General features: G+C 34.2%; 1 long non-coding RNA gene across 3 annotated transcripts in view; it reads left to right on the top strand.

Moving 5' to 3' along the window:
- The window catches only part of LOC116548945, a 1,126,598-nt gene that overhangs the window by 990,073 nt on the left and 115,576 nt on the right, over positions 1-20,949 (top strand). Inside the window, exon 7 of one of the 3 annotated variants that reach the window (XR_004267645.1) lies at positions 19,112-19,215. The exons of the other annotated variants lie outside the window; for them this stretch is intronic. This is a non-coding gene — a long non-coding RNA (uncharacterized LOC116548945). The remainder of the gene's footprint in view (positions 1-19,111; positions 19,216-20,949) is intronic. 3 annotated transcript variants of the gene reach the window in all.

The raw sequence follows: 20,949 nt of genomic DNA, 5'->3' as shown, positions 1-20,949 counted from the left end.
CCCACCAAGGCTCAATTGATGCCTACAGATGCTGTAAAGATGATTTATCTTGCATTTATCTTAACGTTTCTGACAATCACTGTCCAAACTGTAGATTTGGGAGATTTTTTTTGTTTGTTTTGTTTTTAGTTTGAGTTTGTTTATTATGCATCAGTTAGATAAGTGAAAAAAAGTATTAGCTTTAAATTTGGATTGAATGCTTTGATAATCTCTCTAAAATGAAAATCCCCACAGAAGTGGATAATATCAATGCTAAAAAAAAAAAAAGTTAAAATGGATCAAGCTACACATCACAGAATTATTTAACTAATTAAATAGTTAATACAATAATTTATAAAGTATTATTATTATAAAGTGCATGGGGGAAAAGATGGAACCATATTTTTGCACACATGACTATATCTATGAGAAAATAAATATTTAAAACCCCCTAAAACAATATGCATGAATAAAATAGCGAAAAGGCATTCAAAAATTTCCCTCAAATGATGAGAGTATGGATAGCCTTGTTCACCTTTTTTCCATCTTTTAGTAATTTCCAACATTTCTAACATATACATTATTATATTTACAACAAAAATACCATATGCCAATTTTTATAAAAACTCAATGATTTTTATGCACCTTCAGCACAAAGCAAAATTGTAAGTTTTTGTCTGTTAGTTGTTGTTTCATGGTTTCAAGGAAAATAAAACATAAAAAGTTTGTTTTACTTTCTTGAAAATATTTATAAAATACGCGTGGGTGAAACTGTTTTTTAAATTTTATTTCCCAAATCTTCTTTAGACAAAATTTTAAAATGTTTCTTCTATAATGTAAATTACACAAGGGCAGAGATATACTCTCTTCATCTTTCTATGTATATACCTAATTACACATATTACAAAATGCCCTTTCAATAAATATTGTTGCCTGAATATATGAATTCTTTTTGATGATTCCTGTTCTTTTTCACAACAATTTTATGTGTCCTGTAACACTTGGGGAAATAGATTTATATTTTTTTCTGATCATGATCTTAAAGAGCTGCTCTTCTGTGATATGTTTGCCTCGTTTCCCTGTGTAGATAATTCATCAATCTGTATCTTCATTCCTTTTTCCTCTTTCTGTCCTGCATTTCTCAGTGTTCTGTTAACATCTTCAGTGGGCATGCTCATATATCGCAGCCTTCATTATTTCTTAAAATTTCATGCTGGGTTTCTCATCTCTATAATATGCAAAAGTTTTTCTCATTTTTTCATATTTTCTATTCAGTTGTAACCAGAATACTCAAATATTGTATACTGCTTCTTCCAACTCATCACTACGTTTTCCTTATTTCCTCCCCTGCCCAAAGTCCTGGGAGTAAAAATAATGAAATAATTTGTTTAGAGTGAATCAACAACTCAAGTACTCAACTCTGAATGCATAGAGCAGGCACTCAGTCAAATCCTAATTCTTTTCACCCTTCTCATCTTCATTAATTGCTCTTGTTATGGCAAATAAGCATAGGCTTCTTTTCTTCTATTCTCCTCATTGTGATCTGCGTAAGTCCCTGTGGTCACAAGCATCTTTCTCTTCTATCCGTTTGCCATCATAATTAACGCTTCACCATAAATCCCCACTGACACTGTTTTTTTCTCTTCCTCGCTAATGCAGATGATTGATCTGAAGCTGTAAATTTTCCAGGAGCCAACCCTATTGACTCACCTGATACTTCATAATCAGGCAAGCCAACTTGTTTTCAGTCAAACAAACAGAAACAAAATTCTTTGAAAATCAGAAAAAAAAAAAGATTCTGGGAGAAAGAACATGATAGAGTTGTGACAGGAAAAACTAATGTGCAAAAAAATTGCATCATGTATTCATTGACAATTTTGTTCTGATTTTAGTGTGTTTTGATGGTTAATGCTGAGTGTCAGCTTGATTGGATTGAAGTATGCAAAGTATTGTTCCTGGGTGTGTCTGTGAGGGTGTTGACAAAGGAGATTAACATGTGAGTCAGTGGACTGGGAGATGCAAACCTACCCTCAGTCTGGGTGGGCACCATCTAATCAGCTGCCAAAGCCACTAGAATAAAGCAGGCAGGGGAAGATGGAAGAGCAGGTTTGTTGAGTCTTCTGGCCTCCATCTTTCTCCTGTGTTGAATGCTTCCTGCCCTTGAACATTAGATTGCAAGTTCTTCAGCTTTTGGACTCTCAGACTTAATACCAGTGATTTGCCAGGGGCTCTCAGGCCTTCGGCCACACACCAAAAACTTCACTGTCAGCTTCCCTACTTTTGAGGTTTGGGATTCTGACTGGCTTCTTTGCTCCTCAGCTTGCAGACAGCCTACTGTGGGTCTTCCCCTTGTGATCATGTGAGTCAGTTCTGCTAATGAAACCTTCTTCATATATACATATATCCTGTTATCCTATCTGTTCCTTTAGAGAACCATGACTAATACATGGTTTTCTTGTTCAGAAGAAAAGGGAACATAGTCATATTAAGAAAAATAAACTCATTCAAAAATATGTGAAAATATTGTCATGCTTATCATGCTTATTGCAAATGAATATGACACGTGACTCTCTACTGGTAAACAGAATTGACTGTTAAGTAAATGAAGTGCTTAATGATATGCTATACTTAAGTATGTGTAATACGAGTATGTGCTGAACAGAAACTTCACAAAATAGAATATGCAAGTTAATACAATAAGTTTGTGAATAACTGTAGAAGATATGAAGCCTTGCTCAGGTAATCAAGGACGAGCAAAGTGAAACAAAAATCAATTGCCATTTTTACATTAGGTTATCAAAAAAACTTAAATTATATTCCAAATGGAAACAAGGAGGTCATGAAATTATTATCCTGCATTTTTCATTGATATCATTATCAATGGTCACATGATTTTGGAAAGCAGTTTGGCAATGTGTATTGAGAGCCACAAAATATTTGCAAACTTTTAGCTGATAATTGCATCTATGAAAAATATTTTCTAAAAAATCCAGACACAGAAAAAATACATCTTTATTATAGTAAATACAAAGATAATAACTAACATTGTTGCTTTCAAATACTCAACGGAAATTATGCTACAACTAAACATTTTTGTTATAAATACCATACTATGGAAAATACAGAATACAGAACGTGACATATTTTGAAACTTTTACTACATTTTTTCTTGTAAAGAAGCCTTATAACAGTCTATAACAATTAAAAACCAAATTACTTAAAATAACACTATCCAGACATAAATGCTATTATGTTAGAGTATATTTTGTTCCACAAAAATTGACAGATTGTTTGATAGTTAAATGCATATACAGATATATAAATGAACATAGTTACATAAATATATAGTGTAACTATGGTTGTAGAGTTTGTAGCTTGTTGTTTATTGCGTAATACTGATGCTGAGGGAAGCAGAATGTAAAATTGAAAATAATGTAAGAGTAATAATATAATAAAGAGAAAATTTAATTATGGGAAAAAATTTTAAAATAGTGAAATATATTAACCCTGGCTTGTAGTAGTAAAATGTGGTTAATTTTTTCAACTTTGTAAGAATTTTGTTTTTCCTTTTCTCTTTTTGAGGAATGGAGGTGCTTTGAGTATTTGGGAGTTTTGACAACCCAAAATCATATACCCTTCCCCCTTAGAAGAGCACCCCTAAAAAGAGGAGGTATGGTCTCCAACAACAGAAGCTAAAAAGGTATCATTAATACTTTTCCCAACTGCCTGGCACCTAGTGCTCAAGTCCATGACACAGGCAGAGATATTCCTTAGACATTCCTGCTCATGACTTAGAGTCTCGGTGAGGGAGTAAAGTTGTAGTGAAAGCCAAGAGATTTTAAGTGACTCTGGAAAACAGATATGTCCATGTACCCAGGGTCTATAATACCAGTAGCTACAAATTAATTCAAACTTTTGTGGGGGAAATTATGGCTGTGCCTTACTTCCCTTAGGGTTTTGAGATGGGCTTTCAAGGGATATTAATCTAATGAAATAATATACCAAATAAAATCTGTACCTATGTGCATTTTTCTTGGAGAATAATCTTCAGATAGGCAAAAGATTCCATGATCTGGGATATGCTGAGTCTTCAATGTGGGTGATATGATTTGGCTCTGTGTCCCTATCCAGATCTCAACTTGAATGGTAATAATCCCCACGTATCAAGAGCAGAACCAGATGGAAATAATTGAGTCATGGAGATGATTTCCCCCATGTTGTTCTTGTGATAGTGAGTGAGTTCTCACAAGATCTGATGGTTTTATAAGGGGCTTCCAACTTCTCTGGGCACTCATTCTCTCTCTTTTGACCCCCTGTGAAGAGGTGCCTTCCACCGTAGTTGTAAGTTTCCTGAGGCCTTCTCAGCCATGAGAATCTGTGAGTCAATTAAACCTCTTTTCTTTATAAATTACCCATTCTTGGGTATTTCTTTATATCAGTGTGAGAACAAACTAACACAATAGGCCAACATTACGGAGGTTTCCTACCATTTCTGTGCTTCATTTGTTCTTTACAAGGTATCTCCCAGGCTTTACATCTAATCGTCAGAGGTTTCAGTGAATCCATGTTATTTTAATCAACTAATGAGTCAAATGAATGAATTCATTGTTCAATTACTTAAAAGTATTTATTGCCATCTTTACCTATTGAGCATGTTTTGCTAAATGACATACACATGCAGGAGTCATCAAAGATATTCCAGGTGAAGGGTAGAAACATATACACACAACCATTGCAGTCTTCTCCTATAAAAATGGAAAACTGGATACGCTGAAAATCTCTCACTACAAATCATCTAAAAATGCCAAGTAAAATACATGTAAGATTCTCCTCAACAAAGGAATGACCTTACAAGATAGCAAGGGAAACCCTCTGAGAACTAGAAATAAATTCAGGTCTAGGAAGTAAGTGAATCTTGCAGGCATCAGCAATCAAGGGCACTTACAATCTTGGGTGGCCCCAAGTTTCAACGTTATATATTTATTTGGAGGGCTTTAGGGGTACAAGTGGTTTTTGGTTGCATGCATGAATTATACAGCAGTGAAATCTGGGCTTTTAGTATACATATCACCCAAATAGTGTACATTGTACCCAGTAGGTGATTTTTCATCCCTCATCTACCTCTCATCCTCCTCACTTCTGAATCTCCAATGTCCATTATACCATTCTGTATGCTTTTGTTTATGCATATCAAACTTTAAAGGGCAGTTGTAGAAGGAGAGAGGAAACTTATGGGGTCATTGGAAATTCAGTATTTGTTTAACTCTGGGCTTTCCTGCAGTTACCAATACTGAATCCCCGGTGGCTGCAAAAGCCTCCTTTCAACTGATTTGTGTGGAGTTGAACACATCATTCAAAGTCTTTATATCTCAACCCCTCCACTATTAAAATTTTAATTACAATGCTTCTATTACCTTTGAAGATATATATTTTAAAAAGTCCCAATATATATTACATTGCCATATTCATGTATGGGGAGACTTATTGCATCAGGCCACATTATAGGCCTCCATACGAGCTGCCTTTGTGTCGGCTACTCACCCCAGATACACAGAACAAAGCAGCATTGTGACATTTCATGCTTAAGGGATCACCTGTGAACCCCTTTCCTCAGCAGGATTAAATGGGCAGAAACTTTTTAGAAAGAAGTGTGGAAAAAATTCTGAGACTTTGTCTTTCCAACTAAGATGACTAAAGGGATAATTTATAAGTAAACAGGGATGCAAGGGATAGTTATTTCATTTTTAACCAAATTAGTGATGTAAGTCTAACACATGTTTGAATAACAATTTTCAAACTCCAGGAAAACAGTTAAAGGAATTTATATGCAAGGTAAGATGCATTTCCTAGTTGTATTTATATTTTAATGTTATATTTTAATATGTAATTTTAAAATATGATGCAGAAATCTAACCCAAATAGGCTTAGAAATGTGTGATGTGTCAGTCAGTCATCCACATGAAAGTGTATAAGCAAAAGTTAAACTATCTGACAATAGACTGAGTTGTAAAACTAACATATATATTTATTTTCCTTTAGGAGATAAATATAAAAGAAATAGCAGTATATGAATATATATATATTAATTGCTATAGGCTGATAATTAGAAAGGGTAGCTTAATCAAATATTAAATTCATAAATATCACAAAATTTGATTTGCAAGCACTAGATAATACTGTAAATATGTTTATGAATGTAGAGAGGTTACAGATTTGAATAAGAAATATCAAAATAAGATTGGACTTTGGAAAATGTAAGGTAATGCATCTTGGATGAAATATTCACAGATAATCAGGGAAATTGAGCTACCGCACTTGGAAAATTGTAGTGTTGCATGAAACCTGGGAGTGATAGTTACAGTAAAATTAGTATGAGATTGCATGGAGTGATATAGTGGTTTATAAAAACTGTTTGGGCAGCACATGCAGAGATAACACATCACAAGTCAGACAAGTGTGTCCATTTATAAAAAACCTCAGTACCAGAAGGATGTCATCATACTATAGTGAATGCAGAGAGGGGCTACAAAAATGATTGAGGGGCTGGCAGGGCTGATGTGAAGTAAGATTAAAAAGAGCTAAATATGTATGGCTTATCCAAATATAGACTATATCACCACAAAATAATGTGCTCACACACTGAGGAAAGGTACAGAACATTCTAAGTTTAAGTAAAGGTTATCAAGAACATCCTTAGCAAAAAAGTGAAAAGGAAGTTAAGGTGAAACAAGGGCTCCCTAGTGTGTTAAGTAGAGAAAATAAGTGTACCACTTTGCTTCTCTAGACCCATTTTGCAAAGTGAAAATAATACTATAATTTAATCTTCTAGTCCTTCAGTCTCCACATCTTTGAAATCAGGAGTAAAAACCCCTTTTAGCAAACCTACGAGTTTTGATTGACAAGATCAATTCTGGCCATATTTATTTGAATTTTGTTTTTAAAAAACATTTAATACAATGCTTAGCATTTAGTATAACAGCATTCAGACTATATTTCAATAATTAAAGTTGATCTAAGAAATGTATAGTAAATGTAGTAAGGTTTAAACATAAACATGAAATATGAAAATTGGAATTGTGATTTCTGACATCAAAGAGCTTGCAGTCTCATGAATGAATAGACATGTATTCAAGCACACAAGCAAAATATGTTAATGGCTATAACAGAGTTTCAAAAAAGAGCAATTGAGATTTCAAGAGATCCCCAGGATAATATTTTAAGGATGAGATAGAAAAGGTGGTACTGTAACTGATCCTTAAAGAGTAGTAGGAATCCAACAAGAAGGGATTGGGTGCAGATTTAAGGAGTGAAGAATATCAGTGGATGATACCCGGGGAAAATATGAAAGCCATGGCCAAGAAAATGAGTGGCCTGCTGTGGCTAAAACAAGAACCACAGGGAAGTTTGAGTGTCAGACCAATCTGGACAGGTGCATTATTATTTATTGGAGAAAAACTATGACTGGGATATTAACAGGAGTTGAGACCATATAGAAGTCAGTTTTCAAGCATTTTTAAGGCTTTTGTCAAATAAAATCTTACACAGAGGACTTCTCTATGAAACAGATAAATACAGTCCAAAAGACTCTGAGACTACTGGAAAGACTGAGAAATTGTGACACACAGTTTGAAGAATACAAATATTTGTAAAAAGAAACAACCCAGAATTTTCTAACAAGGCAATGTAACTGGCAGAAATGTGAAGGATAGATTAGGCTGTACAAGTCTGAGCCTAGGTGGTAGATGATGAATAGAAAAGATGTGGCTTTGCTACAGTATAGTTGAACAGCAACTCTCCTAGATTAAAACAAAAAAAGACTGACCCTGAGAAGTAGAATAGATGCTAATTTAGATCTTCAGAATGTGTAAGTCATTGTATAACGCCACTGAGAGCTGCAGAGTGAATTTTCACTTGATATATAATTACGGCTTAAGATTGAATCTATGACTGTCTTTTTCAGGGACTCTGTTGTGTACCTAGTGACATAAGCAATAATAAACTGTATTGCTTGATAGAGTTCTTTCTCCTGAGATCTGAATTACAAAATCCTGTCACCGGGGGAGAGGGGAAAGAAGTATGTAAAAAAAGAATGGGATATCATTGTAAATATATTCTTTTATTCCCTCATTCATTGGTTATGCATCACTCACTAATCATTTAAAATGTGTTAAGTACGGTGGTAGATGCTGGAATAATTCAAGTTTTAATTATTTACTCATTTTTTAATTATTTACTCATTTTTTATTAACCTTTAAACTCATCTTCCAAATAGTCATTTCTGTCTTTGTCTCTTTGGGCTGCTATAATAAACTGCCACAGACTGGGTGGCTTATAAACACCAGAAATTTATTTCTCATTGTTCTGGAGGCTGAGAAGTCCAAGATGAAGGCACTGGAAAAGTAAATGTCTGGTGAGGGCACAATTTCTGGTGTATAGACTGCCATCTTCTCACTGTGTCCTCATATAGCAGAAGGACTGAGGAAGCTCTACGGTGTCCCTTTTATAAGGACACTAATCCTATTCACAAGGGTTCCATCCTCATGTCCTATTATATCCCAAAGTTCCATCTCCTCATACCATCAAATTGGGGTTAGGATTTCAACATATCAATTTTGGAAGGACGCAAATATTCAGTCTATAGCACCATGCTTCCAGATTTATATTCATATAAAGAAAATTTTTAAATGATTTTTTTCATTTTTAAATATTTTTGTATATGTCAAATAGTGTCAAACATTTGTGTAAGTACCAAATACTCTCCCTAAATCAAGACGTTTTGACATATGTTATCAAGTGTTCATGTATTTGAAAAATTTATGTAACAAATGAAATTTAGATCTGTATCCATAAGTTTATTTTTATTAAACTTTAGATACTTTATTTACATTGTCTTCAACAAACTAGGATCCTAGTTGGTCAATTCCATTATGTAAGGACAAATCTATGTCATGAGAAAACAATAATGTGATAAGAATGCTCATTTAACTTATACATCTCAATCCCACCATTTCATTTCTTATTTGTATGGCTAGAATTATTGGCAGCAATATTAAGAACTAAAGTAAGTTTAAAAAAAAAAACGGGCTATCACCAACATATTTTGAACTATCAATTTTAGAGCAGAGATTGAAAATTTTGAAAAACAATATTGTATAAATATATCATATAAAAATATAGCATTGCTATACTTTTATATGAATTTATATTTTTATATAAAACATTTTTATATTATATTATATACTTTTATTTAATCTTCAGATATGACTTTTAGATTTTTATATAAAATATTTTCTGTATTATATTACTTTTATTTGATTTTTGAAACCTGGGGCAGTTGTAATCACCAATTATATATATGAGGAATTTGGGGTTTTAAAAGTTTACCTTGCTCAAGGGCACATAGTTTATTATAAGTTGAGCAAGAGTTTGAACTCAGGTTTCAAAGGCCAAGTACCTTTCACTAAAAATGTTCCCCACCGGAGAATAGTGAAGAACTCATTAATATCATTCAATGTCATTTTCACTGGGAAGGGGAGAGACGTTAATACTTTTTCTTCCTTGTAATAACTCACTAATTGTCATTTACTGTTATGATATTGCAGAGATAAACCAATTTGAGTTTTGTTTTCCTATCTAGTTGGAAGAGTTATCTCTGGTCAAAATAGCTCTTTAGAAGGAGACCTTTTATTTGCTCTTTATATAAAGAATCAAGGTCATCAAGTCTTAAATTTATTATATAAATGAATGAAAAATTTGATAATATACATGTTCATAGGATGTCAAATTCATTATAAATATTTGAAGGATTGGCCTGTAAACTATTGGGAAGTGTTTACACTGAAATACATACCAAACTACATTGAGGTGGGGAGAAATGACATCTTAGAGAATGTTTTGAAAGACTGATACATTGACATAAACTGCATGAAAAGTGGTTATTTTTTCTTGTTTGTCCAAAGATGCTTTACTAAGTGGTAAGACCAAACAAAACAACAATAAAATAGATTTTTTTTATTTTTAGAGAGTTCAAAGAATATTTAAAATCTGTGCTATGAGTCAAGATCCTAGCCCAGTGACTTCTTATCTCTAGGTTCTTGGCATGTTATTGTAACATCTTTGCACCTCTGTGTCTTTATTTGTAAAATTAAGATCATGTTAGTATCTAATTCATAGAATTTTAGGTGTGAAGCTGAGTTAATCAATTTAAATATTTAGTCCACATGGGTAGAAATGGAAAAAAATCATTGATGTGGTAGAGAGTAGTGAAGAGGTTGGCTTGAGAGCAGCTGAGCCGGAGCAGGGGCCAGGGCAGAGGTGTCCCAGAGACTATGAAAGGAGCATATCCTTACACTAAAGACACTGAACAGCCATTGCATTGTTTTAGGCAAGGACATGATATAATTAAATCTGTAACGCAGATATAATGTTGAAGCGAAGTAAAGAGGCTATAATCAAGAGTTTTTACTTTCTTACCCTGGAGCAGACTAGGGTAACTATTTAGCCTTTTGTTACTTTGAAGTGGGATCTTGGTCAAGTTCTGGTAGAGCTGCTCTTTTCTATAACTCCTGAAATAGAAAGGCTTATCCTTACATGAAATAATCAAAAGAGAATCTTCAAGAGAATGGATAATAGACTTATCTAAAAAGTCAAGTTAGAGAGGAGATCAACAGGAAAAGAAGTGCCATCTCAAGCCATCACACCTAGAAATAATACCCAAGTATAGCCTGAACTTAAAAATGTTGTACATAATACACTGCTTTTAATATGTAGAGGAAGAGAGAGGCAACAAAATTAGAGAATGAAAAAATATATTGCACGTGTGTGTGTGTGTGTGTGTGTGTGTGTGTGTGTGTGTCTGTGTGAAATAAATGTTTTAGGATGTCTTAGTATCCTGGATCTATTATTTGCATACCCTGGATTAAAAATATATAGTCAATGAAAGTTTGAGGGACATATAATTTTTTCATATTTTAAATACATTGAAATATGTGGATAGACACAGAGACAGATGAACAGAAAAGGGCATAACAAAGATATTAGCAGTGAATTACGTTGGAATAATTTTGCTCTAAAAAATAACTATTTGAGTTTTCTCTTGAATTTAAAGGCAACTCAGAGGATAAAAGGGTTTCTGGGCAGCCAGAAATCAGCCAAATTCGTAAAGAGTCAAGTACAGTTCCAATCTACCATCTGCAGCACACTAGTGCTGAGCCCAACCTAGCCAAGAGAGTTGCGTATAAAATGCACTCAGAGATCCTGATTTTTTTCCAACATTTTGCACTGTTTTGGCTGATGTTCATTTAGGTTAAATTGTCACCTTTTTTTTTTTTTTCAAAACAAGAAAACATACTTCATCAATTTTTAAATGTTCTGGAGAAATTTAATGAATACAAATGTTTCTAAGGTCTAAATTATAAAGTTAGTAAAGAATATAAGTAATATATTTAAAATGTCATGTTATCTAATTATCTGAGTTATCCATAAAAGATTCTCTTTCTTTCCTTTCTTCCTTCCTTCCTTCCTTTCTTCCTTCCTTCCTTCTCTCCTTCCTTCCTTCCTTCCTTCTTTCCTTCTTTTTCTATTTCCCACAGCCCTTTACTTTCTTTCTTATTTGTTTTTTCTTTCAACTGAATTAACTGAATAGTTGGTGGTTGCTTTCTATCCAATGATGACAGTGTAACAGACTATGAGATCCAATAAATAAATAAAGTTACTTTGTCATGGGGAACTTTGTTGGCTTATTTTTTTATAATTTGTGTAAATTTAAGATGTACAAGTGCCGTCTTGTTATATGGATATATTGTATAGTGGTGAAATCTGGGCTTTTACCATAGCCATTACCCAAATAGTATACATGTATTCATTAAGTATTTCTAGTCACCACATTGCTTAGTTTTGTGTCATTAGAGAGGATAGAAAGCTGATCTTAGACTACTGTGTTTGTTTAATATTACAGTCTAGGCCTTTGGTCTCCACTAATTACTATGCTGAGAAAATTAATCATATGAACCAACTGTAGAAACATCTTAGAAATTAGAAATTTTCCTAACTGAAATACCTAGTATTTCTGTAGAAAGCATATCAGATTTGTTTGGCACGTCATAGGTCATAGAGATTAGGGTTTTATTTTGTTTTATTTAATTCATTCCTTCAACATTAATTCATTCACAAAACTATTGTGTGATAGCTATACACAAAATCAAAGATGTCCCTGACTTTAAATAATTTGTGATCTAGTTACTTACTCCTTACAAAACTGTCCAAGACTTATCATCATCTCTATCTGAAAATTAAATGCTTAAATCAATAGTGTGGGAGCACTGGATAAGCCTTCTGAATCTAAATTCAGGGTATTTCCATGATTCCATATTTCAGACATAGTCTCTGCAAGGAAACATTAGACTCTACTTGACAACCTCTCTCTCTTAGATTGTTTGTGCTGCTATAACAGAAGACCACAGACTAGGTATTTATAATGAATAGAAATTTATTGACTCACAGTTCTGAAGGCTGGAAAGTCCCAGATCAAATTTCTGGCAGATTTGGTATCTGACAAAGGCCCAGTCTCCACTCCCAAGATGGCACATTGAAATGCTGCGTTTCCCAGAAAGGAGAGCAATGTTCCTCACATGGCAGAATATCAGAAGAGCCAAGAGAGAGTGCTAACTCCAGAAAACTCTTCATTAAGGTATTACACTCATCCATAAGGTTGGAGCAATTCATGACCTAATCACCACTTAAAGACCCCACCTCTCCATGCCATTATATTGGCAATAAATGTCAACATGACTATTGGAAGGGACACATATTCAAACCATGGCAGTGTTTTAATAAGTGCCTTGATATATTGACAATAGCATGTTTTCTGCAGTCAGGGAGATCTGAGGTAGGATCCCAGCTCTATCTTCTAATATTTCTATGAATGTGGGAAAATTACTTACTTTCTCTCTTATTTCCATTTGTGATAGAAACAGCTCATGACCACCTTACAAGAATGTAGAGATCGGCAAATGGGAAGGTACAGATGTGACTAGCATAGGTAATTGAGACACTCACCACAGGATACAAAATGTAAGGAAATGGTACCAGTAATGTAAACAAAATTTTAAGGCAGTATTTAAAAATCATATTATTAAATTATGACCCATGGGTTAGTCATCCGGTTTTGCAAAAAAAAAAAAAAAAAAAAAATTAATCAAAAACATCGTTGGGGCAAGGATAAGGCAGGTGAGTCAGGGTCATTCCTGCAAGTGAAGGATTACATTCTATCTTATTTAAAATTTTGATGTTTTGTTCATCATTGTAGAAGGCTGAATTTCTAAAGCAGCCCCCCCAAAATGTCCTTGCTTATCCCCAGAACCTGTGAATATTCTGATATGTCACTCTCATGATTGTGTCATGTTATATGGCACAGTTGATAATTACATTAGTTTTTAAAATCAGAGAGCTTTCTCTGGCTGATGACAGAAGAGTAAAGCAGAAGTCAGGAAGATTCAAAGTGTGGGAAGAATTTAATATACCATGGCTGTCTTTGAAGAAGGAGGAAGCCATAGGCAAGGAGTAGAGAGCAGCCACACAGAATAAGAGTGATCAGTAGGCAACAAGGAAATAGGGACTTCTGTCCAACAACCACAGATTTCACCATTAACGGGAATGAGTTTGGAAGGCAACTGTAAGTTATGACTTGATTGCACCTTAGAAGATACTGAGCAGACCGAGCCATGTCATCACAGATGTCTAACCTACACAAACTTTGAGATAATGAATGAGTGTTGCTTTAAGACACTAAATCTGTAGCAATTTTCATGCTATGATGAAACAAATAAATCATGAATGTTTTGTATTAATTTCTATTTTTAAACACTATCTTCATTTAAAAGTTTGATGTTTTGTTCATCATCGTAGTAGGCCTCATTTCTAAAGCAGCCCTCCAAAGATGTCCTTGCTTACTCCCAAGAACCTGTGACTATTCTGAGATGTCATTCTCATGATTATGTTATGTTATATGGCACAGTTGATAATCACATGAGCTTTTAAAAGCAGAGAGTTTATTGCAAATATATTACATTAAAATATCATTTATCCTAAATACTCATTTTTTAGCACCCCTTACATATTTTACCAGAGTTAAGCCCCTCCTTTACCTCCTATTCCTTCTAATACTTGGCGTTACGTAGCTACAAAGTACATGTTCTTATTATTACCCTTGTTAGTTCACAGTGTCCTGTAATTCTTGTCTTATTGATAGAGAATCATCTTTATCTTCCCCATTTTTTCAAAGTTTCTCTTCTCCATCTGCTTCTTCCCACCAGTGACCATGATCCATGCCACCTTTATTATATCAGATCCACCTAGTCCCTGGACTAACCAGGTGATTATATATTGGAGCAGTGTCATAAGGCTGTCACCAGATATCCTGCCAACTAATTGTCTCCTTAAAAGGCCCCTGACTTCCAAATAATTAAAAAATAGTTTTATCCTGTTTATTTGAGCATTTCTTTTCATCATTTGGTATGGCACATTGAATTCATATTACTAATGCAATTTACTCCTATAGATTCCAGCTTTTTCTATCTTTTAAAATACTTTTGCTAAATGTAGGGGATTTAGGACACGTGCATTTGAGAAATATGAGTTTGGAAAGAGGTAGGTAAGAGCAAAAAAGAAATGTCTAATAAATTTGCTCTCTGGTCTAGAAAGTTTCTGTGTAATTCCTATTTTATTACAAAAAAAGAGAAGGGAAAGTAGCTGTAAGAATCATTCATAACCACCCATATTAATGACTGTTTTCACTAGATTGAATCATAGATATTTTATATCTATAGAAAGTGGTCATTTTTACTGTGCATGTTGATTCATAGTTGCATAACTAATCATGACAACTTTATTAATTGCTTATTATCAAGGGTTTTCTCTTTTATTGGAGAACAAGTGACTTCCTTCCCTTGCACTGGTGTGCATATATATCTCTGTTTGATAGAGATTAATGCATAAAGCTTTGCAAGAAACTGCCTCATTGATTTTGTTGCCTTTATATTTGTCTTCCTTAGATGACTTCCACTAACATAGATAGAGGATGTATAGCCCATTTCAGTGGGACACTCAGGGCCCCGCCTATGGAAGTTGAAGTTCTGGCTTGAGTTCAGGCAGCTGAGTAAATAAGAGTTTAAGGAGATATTTTTAGAGAAATGAATGCATTATATCATTGGTTCTTTTTAAGGTCTCCAATACACTACTTATTTGATGAGGGAACTTTTATATAGTATTAGTCCTTGCTTGTGTTTTGCATAATGATTAGAAAATGCACTACCAACACTGATATAAAGATGTGCCACAGAATATTATTTAATTTTCTAATGAGTTGTATAGAAGTTCTATTTCTCAAATCTGTGTTTGGATATTCCATGCCATATTTTCTAATTCGTCAAATTTCATGTTTTTTTTTTGATGGGGTTTTGCTCTTGTTACCCAGGCTGGAGTGCAATGGCACGATCTCAGCTCACCGCAACCTCCGCCTCCTGGGTTCAGGCAATTCTCCTGCCCCAGCCTCCTGAGTCGCTGGGATTACAGGCATGCGCCACCATGCCCAGCTAATTTTTTGTATTTTTAGTAGAGACGGGGTTTCACCATGTTGACCAGGATGGTCTTGATCTCTTGACCTCGTGATCCACCCGCCTCAGCCTCCCAAAGTGCAGGGATTACAGGCTTGAGCCACCGCGCCCGGCCTTAGAAATGTTTTTAAACTCCTGTTGTTTTCCCCATTATTAAGACTTGAATAGATTTATAATATTTGTATGCAGTGGTAAATTCTACTCTTAAACATAAGTTAATCTAGCAGCGTCAGAGCTAATGGTGAATAAATGTAACCCACCTCAGTAATGGTGCTTCCTTTTAAAGAAACCCAGATAAAGCCTTTTTTGAAGAAAAGTATCAAATCAGTACCTCAGAGTCTTCTATGCTATGATAGGGCATTGAATACAAGAAAGCTGATGGGGTAGTTTTAAAAAATGTCCTGACAGAGTCAAGGTGATGGCCATTTTTAGCTGCCCTGCTATCCGTCACCTCTTTCAGCCAAGCATACTCCATCATATGCAACAGCCTCATGAATTTATGCATCAAGCTGTGCAGCCAGTCGTGCCGAGGGCGCTGGTGACAAGTGAAATTGCTGTGCGCCTCATTTAGCTGTTTATTGCGCCTGAGTACGTGTTGCAGCTGTCATCCCACGATGGGATGATAGTGCTCGTTAATAGACAAGACAGGCAAATAATGATGGAGGCCACAGCAAGAGATGCTCATCTGCCAGTGGGCTCTGAGCAATATCACAAACATCCACGAAGTTCTCCATCAAAAGCAGCCCTGTAAGAAAATACAGAAGGCAGGACTGTTCTTCATGGGACTAACAATGGAGATTAAACTGTTGAAAAAAGTGTAGCCCAGTAGATCTTGTAACTTAGGACTGGCATTTGGGCTTCTACACTATGCTTCCCTTCTAAAACAAATACAAGAAAATGACCACACACAATCTCCAGGTTTGCTTCTGATGTATAAGTTGACTGTATTCCTACCACACACCATGGAATTAAATTTAACCCAGCTGAAGAGTTGGGCTTATTCTGCTGGCAACCACAGTACCAGAAATTTGCAAAAGTTATTTTTCAACTGTTTGAAGACTTGTTTCATACATTTAGGATTTTGGATGGCTATCTTTCAATTCTTTTCAGTATTTTAGTGAAAAGTAACTTGAAATAGAAATATTCTATCTTTAGATTTGAATGGAATTTTCTTTTTGTATAAAATTGAATTATATTCAGGCATTCATATCTTGGCACATAGCAAAGAAGCTCTTAATAAAATCTCTTGCAGATGAAAGTCTGTTAAACAACTGACTTTCATTTCCTTTTTCTCTGAATATGTGATGCTTAATCTTATGGGTATTTTACAGTTGGTGATTAGTAAGTGCCTAAGGTATAGGCTTAAATGTGAATCTTTATGACTTTACCAACAGGTTATTCATTTTCTAAGAATATAGAACTTAAAGAGTTAATTAATATGTTTGGTGTGATGAGATGAAGCAAATTCTGACAATTCTTTGCAGACTTTTATATATAACAGTAATATTCAAGACAATTTGAGTTACACTCTTGCTGGCTGGATATTACTTTGAGTGTCAAATTTAGAAACAAGGTCCAAACTGTGAACTTGGGATGGAAATAATATGGGTATTTTAGAGTTTAACGGAAGAGCTGGAAAAAAACCGTTCAGTATGAAAAAAAATGAAAATGAAATATAAGAATAATCTATTAAACACTTGTACACTATTAGGAACATGACCTTCTTGGATTTAATAACATGTGGCTATGGTCTTTTTAATGATGTCCATCTTGCTATAAGGAAAGACTGACAAAAGTTTAACAAAGACATGATTACTCATAAGCACATCAAGAATCATAAAAAGTACTAACCATGACAACATAAAGAGAACACCCTTATCAGGGTCATGAAGCTATCATTATAAAGAAACCCTAAGAACCTTCTAGTGTGCCCTCATCATTTTAAGGATGAAGAAACCAAGTCATAGAGAGGCCAAGTGACACAGTGAGGTCTGCAGTGAGTCACCCATAGCATCTGCAGATATCTGGGGTCTAATGTCCTCCATAGCTGCTGTACCTATGACATTTCCCACACCCTTGCTGTGACTGACCTTGTGAGCTTACTTTTACTATTTACTAACAAAATCTTATTTTTATGTATATGTTGCTTCAAAAGATCATTTTGATTTGTTGTCTTACATATGCATATTTATTTATATGCTTACTAGTTTTAAAGAGGGGAATATAAGACATGTAACAGTAGGGGTAAAATAATAAAGGTTGAATAATGAAAAGAGCAGAGAGAATCAGAACAAAAATACTCAGGCTAAGGATAATTGCTAGATTTGAATATAAAATTTACCACTGATTTAAAAAAAAATTTATCACTGATTTAAAAGGATTGATTCATTCTTAAATGTGATTATTGTCTTTGGGCCAAAAATTACTTCAGTGAGAGTGAATCTTCAGTTTTATGATAGAAATAAATTAGAAAATATAAGTTAACTTGCAGAAAAAATAGTTTTATGATGTGCATTTCAAGAATACATGTTTTCTGTAAAGTGAGGCATATCTGTGCTAATTATTTAAAGGTTCTTTCCTTCTTTAAAACATTCATACCTATGAATCTTCTGTTATTCAAAATGTGTAATGAAAACCATTTAAAACAAGTATCCTGTGAGCATCTTGATCCAGAAATATCTGTTTGCCATAGAAATTTGATAAACATTTAGTATACAGGGCAATGTATATTCTACAACAACTAATTTGGATGCACAGTGGGCATCATTACATAGGCAGTACAGAATTATATTTGGATTATATAATATAGTAGTGATTTAGCTCAGAGTCTTAATGTAAAATCCCACAGACTAACATGTAATAACTTTATATACTTTATTTTCTTGTCCTGTTTTGTGTTTACTGTGGAATAATACAGTGGGAGCTATGTTATTCTGTTCCTTTGCTTTTTCAAAAATAATAATCTTTTTTTGGCATTTACAGAATTAATGGTCAGCAAATTTGAATATGTTGACTTATTTTTCTTAATGAAATGAAAAAGAGATGTGTGTTACACACACACACACACACACACACACACAAAGTTTTATTAATGTTTCATAAAATGGTTGCTACAATCAAAGGAACTGCTCTGAAAATTAAATTACTAGGCTGACTCTGAAAATCAGCATAATATGCTCTGTTTAATTCAGTCATGCTAAGATGTTAGATTCTCCTTCATTCTCTCAGCTTTCTCTCTCCTTCACCTGGGGGCATCTGCTGATGAGTCTCTTCTAGAGGTTGTTTAATGACTATTTTACAGGAACTGTCAGCTTTCTAAAGCCCAGTAGCATTGGGCATCACTGTATTACCAGCCTTTTTACACAATTTGCCTGACTGAAAATCAGAGGTTTAAAAGTACAAGAAAAGCTCCTATTTGATTTAATGACTGGTTGATGGGGGTTGATTAATCTTTCTATGCTCAGATGTTTTACTTATAAAGGTCATCTATTGTTTGTTTATTCTCACTTTTCTGATTTTAGAAACACAAGAAATAAGAAGATCATTTTGAGAAGAACACAGAGTAGCCTTAAGAAAATCCCTGTCACATGCACTTTGGGATTTGGACTCAAATCCTAATTATACAGTAAGTGAAATGAACACAGCCTTTACATTAACCTAATGTAAAGCTGCAAAACTGTGATACCTGCTCAATTTGGTTAAAGAAATTGAAGATGGTGGCCCTTCTTTTGAGTGGGGGTGGGAGGTATTTATTTCTATTTTTAAAAGCAGGGCTATTGGTCATATAAAAAACAACATTCCTCCGTTCCCCACCCAGAGCTTTCAAAAAAAACCCAAACAGAAATCTTTTTAGTAGTATTATCTTGTTTTACTCAAGAAATTGCCTGTATTCATGGTTAGGAGCTTTATTTAATGTAAAAAACACAAATTTACCCCTTTTAAAAATCAAATCAATTCACTATAACCTTAATATATAATATATTTTCTTGTTTCTTGAATATAACATGAGTATTCAGGATGTTCATCAAATTAGTTTAGTCAGTTTTAATTTTTGTAGTGTTTAAAGAAGAAAGGGTAATTCCTTTGATCAAAAAGTATATCAATCAACCAAAGCTAGTTAACAAATGATATTAGATCACAAAAAAGTAGCCTACAGAAAATAATGCTGAGGAAATATTCAATAAGTTTGTTAACATTATCCTTTCCAAAGTTAACATAACAGAGTAGAGTTATTCTTCAGCCAATCAAAATATTATCTAATCATGGGCTCCCTTAAACAAGTGGAAAGGAACAATCATTCTGGCAGTTTTTCCTGAATGAAGGTTTCTTATTATAAGTGGCCACAAGACAATAAAATCTGGGAGAAGGTGGGACATACACACTGAGCAAAAGTGGTTGTAAATTCCCCCTTTCCTTTCAAGAGTGAGAATAATATAAACACTGAAGAAAAATGTGGTCCCACAGCTTTTCATTGGAAAATCTGTTCAGACATGTAGAGCTGAGGCATCTAGATGTCAACCTTGCAAAATCTCTAGAGGTAGGATTTTTGCTATTACCAAGCAATTCAATGTGTCAAAAAGCCACCTATCTAAACTTAAGACTGCTTTGTTTGAATATCAGGTCCACATTCTACTCCACATTCTACTACAAAATGAACATAAAGCAACCATACATATAAATAAATCAATGAGTAGAATTCTGGTAAATTTTTCTTAAAGTAGGTTTTGAAGGCATTTCTAAGGACAAATGTAGAAGGAATGGGGTATAGCAAAGTATAGCTGTTCTGAAGATGTAGCTCAGGTATCATCTCTTTCTGGAAAATTCCAGGACTTCTTTTACTGTGCAGCCCCTTCCTTGGGCTTTTACTGCATAAAATTGTATTCATTTTTTTAAAAAATTTGGTCATCTTTCTCTAGAAAACTGTCTTTATGAGAGCAGGGTCTATTTTATATTTCCTTTGACATGTCCCAAACATTTCAGGACCTTGGATAGTGTCACGCATTTGGTAAACATTTAATAAATATTATTTGAATTAAATAACCAAGATCTGCTAAAAGTTTTTCACATTTAATAGAAGTCTTACTAAAGTATTTTAAATATTACATTCTCTGTTAGGATTCCAACTGCTTCCTATTGCTAAGCTTGAAGGGGCACTGAGATTGAACATGGAGATGGAAGCTCTAGTTTCAGCTCTGTGACTACCAAGCAAGGCACTTAAACTTTTGATTCTTTAGTTTCTTATCAGTGAAATTCAGGATTGGATTTATCACTGAGATTCTTGACAGCTATGATACTCTGATTCTTAGATCCCTGCTATTCTCATTTGTAGTCAGACCTTTTCTGTCAGCCTACTTGCAAC

Source organism: Sapajus apella, unplaced genomic scaffold (genome assembly GCF_009761245.1).
Source record: "Sapajus apella isolate SASKATOON/1434 unplaced genomic scaffold, GSC_monkey_1.0 scaffold6, whole genome shotgun sequence".
Taxonomy (NCBI): Eukaryota; Metazoa; Chordata; class Mammalia; order Primates; family Cebidae; genus Sapajus; species Sapajus apella.
The sequence above is the reverse complement of the archived record's forward strand: the minus strand, read 5'-3'. Positions and strand labels throughout refer to the sequence as shown.